At 52.0% G+C, this 7,080-nt stretch overlaps 1 long non-coding RNA gene across 1 annotated transcript; it reads left to right on the top strand.

The window, feature by feature from the left end:
• Nucleotides 1-576: 576 nt before the first annotated feature.
• On the top strand, nt 577-6,550 carry LOC137093543 (uncharacterized). Its single transcript, XR_010908483.1, has 3 exons — nt 577-777; nt 5,895-6,130; nt 6,212-6,550. It is a non-coding gene; the product is annotated as an uncharacterized lncRNA (long non-coding RNA).
• The last annotated feature ends 530 nt before the right edge of the window (nt 6,551-7,080 follow it).

Below are 7,080 nucleotides of genomic sequence, written 5' to 3'. Positions count from 1 at the left end.
GCTAAATGAAGCGCCAAAGTGTTTCATCAGGTGCGCCTGACGAAACTTTCGAAGCTTTGATTGAAAGAGGTGGGAACAAACCGCACATTCATAGCTGATATATAGATATGGAGGCTCCACACAAGATATGTCATACATCTGTGGTGTGGGAGCATTTCCATTTGGAAACTCCCAATAAAGTGAGATGTATGATTTGTAATAGGCAGCTAGTCTACTGCAACAATACATCATAATAATGCGCCATTTGAGGAACACTCATCCTGCCATTAAGGGTGCAGAGGATGGTAACATTCCTGCTGTACCTAGGCCTGCTACTGACACTGCTGGGCCGTCTAAGCAACTTGTCTGTCTTGAAATGCGTTTCATCTTTTATCTTTATCTTCTTTCAAAAGGCAGACAGAGGGAATTGGATGAGGCTCTTGTAAACATGGTGGTGGAGGATGAGGGTTTCATGGCCTTTATGAACAAGCTTGATCCAAGCTATGTTCTCCGATCCCGGAAGGCGCTAAAAACGATGGTCACCAGAAGGTACAACGATACAAAGGAGACCGATATATGCTCCTCTGATATTGCTGCTCTGATATTGCTCCTCTGACAAGTTTTGAGTATGACATTATTGAAGAATCATTGTCACTACTGACACCTTTTAAAAAGGAGTTGAGTTGTCAGAGGAACAGAGGGTGTCAGCTTCGAAACTTATACCAAACTACAAGATGTTGCAGCACAAGCTTGCAGAGAAAAAAGGACATGCAACACCGGAATCAACTATACAATTAGGTAGGCCACAATGACCATTCTATGTAATTGGCTATAAATGTCATATTGTTGTACATAATATAATTCATTGTGGCAAGGGGGGCGTGGTTCAGCGAGGTCTGCAGCGGGAGAGAGAGCCGAGGGACGAGCGGTAAGTGAGTGGGTTGGAAGCAGATTAATAACACCTGTCTCTTGTTCCAGTAATGAGCGCGGAGAGGGTACAAAACACCGGTGGACCCGGAGACGAGGGAGAGAGAGAGACCGGACGGTTGATGCCACACACACCCAGAGACTGAGAAACCGGAAGCCGGAAGTGCCGACCCGGAAGTGATCGTTGTTTATGTGAATCCACACCGTTGTGTGTGTGACTTGAGTTTTGAGTAAAGAAATAAAGAGAAAGCATCAACCGTCCAGCCGACCCCCGTGTCCTCTTCCTTCCTCATACTATCGAACTTGTTACACTGGTGCCGAAACCCGGGAAGGAAGCAGGACAGCGCCGCCGCCATGCAAACGCCCTCCGCCTCGCCGTTTGCGGACATCATCACCTCCCTCGCGGCCCTCCACCAGGATCAACATCAGGCTATGCTGGACCTTCGGGCGGACCAAGAGCGCCGCTTCGCGGCCATAGTCCAAGGCCAGCAAGAGGACCGCGAGAGGTTCCGGAGCTGGATCGATCGGGAGGTTCGCGCCGAGGCCGCCGGGCTGGCCAGCGCACCGGTCCACGTGCCCCTGCATAAGATGGGGCCACAAGACGACCCGGAGGCCTTCATTGATCTCTTCCAGAAGGCCGCAGAGGCCTGCGGGTGGCCCCGGGCACAGTGGCCGGTGCGCCTGATACCATTACTCTCGGGAGAAGCCCAGGCGGCCGCCCAACAACTGCCGGTGGCGAACCTCCTGGACTACGAAGACCTGAAGAGGGCCATTATTCAGCGGGTCCCTTCGCGATGGCCCAACAGCTCCGGGACTCGTGCCACAAATGGCTCCTGGCCGGTGGAAGCGACGTGGACCACATTGTCGATCTGGTGGTACTGGAGCAATTCATCGCTCGGCTACCAAAGAAGACTGCCGAGTGGGTCCAGTGCCACCGGCCCACGTCGCTGACGACGGCCATCAACCTGGCGGAGGACCACCTGGTGGCGTGCCCGGGGGTCGGCGAACCCCTATTAACCTCTCCCTCTCTCTCTCCCCCCTCTGTCTCTCCCTCTCGCCCTGTCCTTCTCCCTAGGTCCCGCCCTCCGGGCCCTCCTCGCATTCCCCCCAGAGGCCGGGGTGGAATAGGCCCTGGGCACTTCGGGAGTTCGAGGGCCCCGCCCAGGGGGGCGGGGCTGCTGGGGTCAGGTGGGGATAATGGATCCGGTTCCACCCCCTCTCCGCGCTCATTTTCCAACCCACTCCCCTGCGGCGGGTAGGCCTGGGCTGGCCTGCTGGCGGTGCGGCGACCCGGACCATTTTGTGGACCGATGTCCGATGATTGACGTCGGGACAATGATCCGGGTCCCGGACATCCAGCGGACCACCCCCGATCAAGCAGAAGAGAGTACCAAATTCCTGTGAGTATCAAGGGGGGTACATATCAGGCCTTGGTGGATTCAGGATGTAACCAAACCTCGATCCATCAAAGCCTGATGCAGCCTGGGGCATTGGATACCGGCCGCGCGGTTAAGGTGCGGTGTGTGCACGGGGATGTGGTGGAGTATCCGCTGGTCCCAGTCACGATACAGTTTAGGGGAGAAAAGCATAGGGTTGAGGTGGCGGTTAGTCCACACCTCCGGCATCCGCTAATTCTGGGGACGAATTGGCCCGCCTTTACGGCTTTATTGGGGTCGTTATGTGCGGATGCCGCTTGGGAGAACAAGGCTAGGATCGGGGCGGCGCGAGTGCAGCTTGGCGAGACTGACACGGGACCCTTGGGGACAGCTCCAGAGGAACCGAGCGGGATCAAGAGACTGATTCTCTCGGACCGCGATGACTTCCCTCTGGAGCAGTCACAAGATGAGACCCTAAAAAATGCCTTCCAGCAGGTCCGCTCTATCGACGGCCAGTCTCTCCAACCCGCCTTGCCCGTCATGTCTCCTTATTTTGCCATAATTAAGGATCGGTTGTATCAAGTGACCCAAGACACTCAAACAAAGGTAGATACAACCCAATTATTAGTACCAAAGAGCCGCCGGGAAATGCTTTTCCAGGCGGCTCACTCTAACCTGATGGCGGGCCACCTGGGACAGGCGGCCACACTGAATCGCTTAATGACCCGATTTTTTTGGCCAGGAATTCATGACAACGTGCGCAGGTGGTGCGCGTCTTGTCCTGAATGTCAGTTGGTGAATCCACTGGCCTCCCCAAAAGCGCCCTTGCGCCCACTTCCATTAATGCAGGTCCCCTTCGAAAGAATTACGATGGACCTCATCGGGCCATTAGAGCGATCCGCACGCAGCCATCGTTTTGCGTTAGGTATCGTGGACTACGCAACACGATATCCGGAAGCAGTGGCCCTCCGCAACATCTCAGCGAAGAGTGTTGTGGACGCACTGTTTCGACTAATCTCCCGGGTGGGGATTCCAAAAGAGATCCTCACTGATCAAGGCACGGCGTTTATGTCACGTACATTAAGCGAACTATATGGATTATTGGGCATTAAGTCCATTCGAACAAGCGTTTATCACCCACAAACGGACGGCTTGGTCGAACGGTTTAATCGCACACTTAAATCCATGATCCGTAAGTTCGTACAGGAAGACGCCAAAAATTGGGATAGGTGGTTAGAACCCCTCTTATTTGCCGTGCGGGAGGTCCCCCAAGCCTCCACGGGGTTTTCCCCCTTCGAGCTTCTCTACGGGCGCCAGCCACGGGGGGTGCTGGACGTCCTGCGAGAAACTTGGGAGGAGGGGCCTTCTTTGGCGAAGAATGAAATTCAATATGTGCTGGACTTGCGAACAAAGCTCCACACCTTGGGGCGGCTATCTAGGGAGAATTTGTTGCAAGCCCAGGACCGCCAGAGCCGGTCATATAACAGGGGTACGAAGCTACGCAAATTCACACCGGGAGAGAAAGTGCTCGTACTACTCCCTACGTCGAGCTCTAAATTAATGTCAAAGTGGCAGGGGCCGTTTGAGGTCGCACGACAGATCGAAGGCCTCGATTATGAAGTGATACGATACGATCCGATAGGAACGGGGCACGTCAAATATACCACCTCAACCTCCTTAAGAAATGGAATGAGGTGGAATCAGTGTTGTTGGCAACGGTGATCGGGGGAGAGGATGATCTCGGGCCAGAGGCGAGCATCAAAGCACAATCGGTCGGGCTGGCCCCTGGGGGAGATCATCTCTCACCGTCCCAACTCACTGATTTATCAAAATTACAGGCGGAGTTCGCCGACGTGTTCTCGCCCCTACCGGGACGTACCAACTTAATTCAGCACCATATCGAGACCGAGCCGGGCGTGGTAGTTCGCAGCCGGCCGTATCGCTTGCCTGAACACAAGAAAAAGGTGGTTCAGGAGGAATTAGGGGCAATGCTCGATATGGGAGTAATAGAGGAGTCCAACAGTGACTGGGCGAGCCCGATAGTTTTGGTCCCTAAGACCGACGGCTCGGTCAGGTTCTGTGTGGACTATCGCAAGGTGAATGCAGTGTCGCAAATTCGACGCTTATCCAATGCCGCGGGTTGACGAGTTGCTTGATCGGCTGGGCACGGCTCGCTTTTATTCGACATTGGACTTAACAAAGGGCTATTGGCAGATCCCCTTGTCTCCATTGTCCAAAGAAAAAACAGCTTTCACCACGCCGTTTGGATTGCACCAATTTGTCACGCTTCCTTTCGGTTTGTTCGGGGCACCCGCTACCTTCCAGCGCCTCATGGACAGGATTTTGCGTCCCCATGCCGCATATGCTGCTGCCTATCTGGATGATATCGTGATTTACAGTCACGATTGGCAGCGGCATATGCAGCATGTCAGGGCGGTCTTGAGGTCGCTGAGAGGAGCGGGGCTCACGGCCAACCCGAAGAAGTGTGCGATTGGGCGGGTGGAAGTAAGGTATCTGGGCTTCCACTTGGGTCATGGACAGGTGCGTCCCCAAATTGATAAGACCGCCGCGATTGCAACCTGTCCGAGACCCAAGACCAAAAAGGAGGTAAGGCAGTTATTGGGGCTGGCGGGATATTATAGACGGTTTATACCAAATTATTCGGACCTCACCAGCCCTTTGACTGACCTTACTAGAAAGGGGCTACCAGATACGGTCCAGTGGACGGAGCCATGCCAGCAGGCCTTCACCCAAGTTAAGGCTGCTCTATGTGACGGGCCGCTTTTACACTCCCCTGACTTTTCTCTCCCTTTCTTGTTGCAGACTGACGCGTCGGACGGGGCTGGGCGCAGTCCTGGCCCAGGAGGTGGAGGGGGGAGAGCGGCCGGTGCTGTACATTAGCCGCAAGCTCTCAAAGAGAGAGGCTAAGTACAGCACCATCGAAAAGGAGTGCCTTGCCATCAGGTGGGCCGTTCTCACCCTCCGCTACTACCTTCTGGGGCGGGAGTTCACCCTCTGTTCGGACCACGCTCCTCTCCAATGGCTCCACCGCATGAAGGATACCAACGCGCGGATCACCCGTTGGTATCTAGCTCTTCAGCCGTTTAAGTTCCAGGTGGTCCACAGGCCGGGTGCTCAGATGGCTGTGGCCGACTTCCTCTCCAGAAATGGGGGGGGGGGGGGGGCCGGACGGCTCCCTGGCCTGAGTCGGGCGGTGGGGGTATGTGGCAAGGGAGGCGTGGTTCAGCGAGGTCTGCAGCGGGAGAGAGAGCCGCGGGACGAGCTGTAAGTGAGTGGGTTGGAAGCAGATTAATAACACCTGTCTCTTGTTCCAGTAATGAGCGCGGAGAGGGTACAAAACACCGGTGGAACCGGAGACGAGGGAGAGAGAGAGACCGGACGGTTGATGCCACACACACCCAGAGACTGAGAAACCGGAAGCCGGAAGTGCCGACCCGGAAGTGATTGTTGTTTATGTGAATCCACACGTTGTGTGTGTGACTTGAGTTTTGAGTAAAGAAATAAAGAGAAAGCATCAACCGTCCAGCCGACCCCCGTGTCCTCTTCCTTCCTCATACTATCGAACTTGTTACATTCATATGTTTTGAACAGGCTCACATCTGCAAGAAGGTCTACACTCCAGATATTGGGAGTATGAGTCCTTCAGAGCCTTGGCACTTGCCACACTGCTGGACCCAAGGTTCAAAAATGTTGCTTTTGGAAATGCTGCCAAAGCCCAGGAGGCTGAAAAGAACATCACACTGGAGTGCGCTTCGCTGATGCATTCAAACACAGCAACTTCTGATGAGCAGTTTCAGTCTTCATCTAACTCTATGGACATATGTCATGTGAATAATTATATCACTTATACTTTATATATGCTGTCAGTTTATGCTTTGTAGCTAATTGTTGATTTAATTTTCATTCAGAGCCACAAATGTCAACACCACGCCCATCATCATCATGATCATCAACATCATCTTCAATACCAACAGAAATCCATGGCAGTTTATGGGAACTGTTTGATAGCCGTATCCGTGAAACCCAGACGACACAGTGCAACAGCTGATGCAACATTAGAAGTGAAAAAGTACCTCAAGGATGCATTTTTGCCCAGAACGCATGATCCACTCACTTACTGGAAAGAGAGAGCAGTATTTTTCCCTCATTTGTATGTACTTGCTACAAAATATTTGTGCATGCCAACGACAAGTGTGAGAGAATTTTTTCAAAGGCTGGAGAAATTATATGTAAAAAAAGTCCTTCAAAAGCAGAGCAATTAATTTTTTTAATATGACGTAAAAACTGACACATTTTGGCTGTATTCATTTTATTAATACTAATTTTTCATGACAAAAACACTCAAGTTATTGACAACAAGAAGGCTACAGGTTACAAAACCAAGAAGTTGTCAGACAGATGTTAGGTATATATATATATATATATATATATATATATATATATATATATATATATATATATATATATATATATATATATATATATATATATATGGATCACTGTCAAGGTTATTTCAGAATAATACATGCAAGTGTCCACTAGATGGAAAAGGCCGCAACCCCTGCCGTCTTATTAATTTGGTGACGCACCTGCCCATGACCCAAGTGGAAGCCCAGATATCTTACTTCCACCTGCCCAATTACACACTTCTTCAGGGTTAGCCGTGAGCCCAGCCCTTCTCAGCAACATGATGACAGCTTGCAGATGCTGCATATGATGCTGCCAGTCCCCACTGTAGATGATTATATCATCTAGGTAGGCAGCGGCATAAAAATGA

Source organism: Pseudorasbora parva, chromosome 12, assembly GCF_024679245.1.
Source record: "Pseudorasbora parva isolate DD20220531a chromosome 12, ASM2467924v1, whole genome shotgun sequence".
Taxonomy (NCBI): domain Eukaryota; kingdom Metazoa; phylum Chordata; class Actinopteri; order Cypriniformes; family Gobionidae; genus Pseudorasbora; species Pseudorasbora parva.
This window is presented reverse-complemented; position numbering and strand designations above follow the sequence as displayed.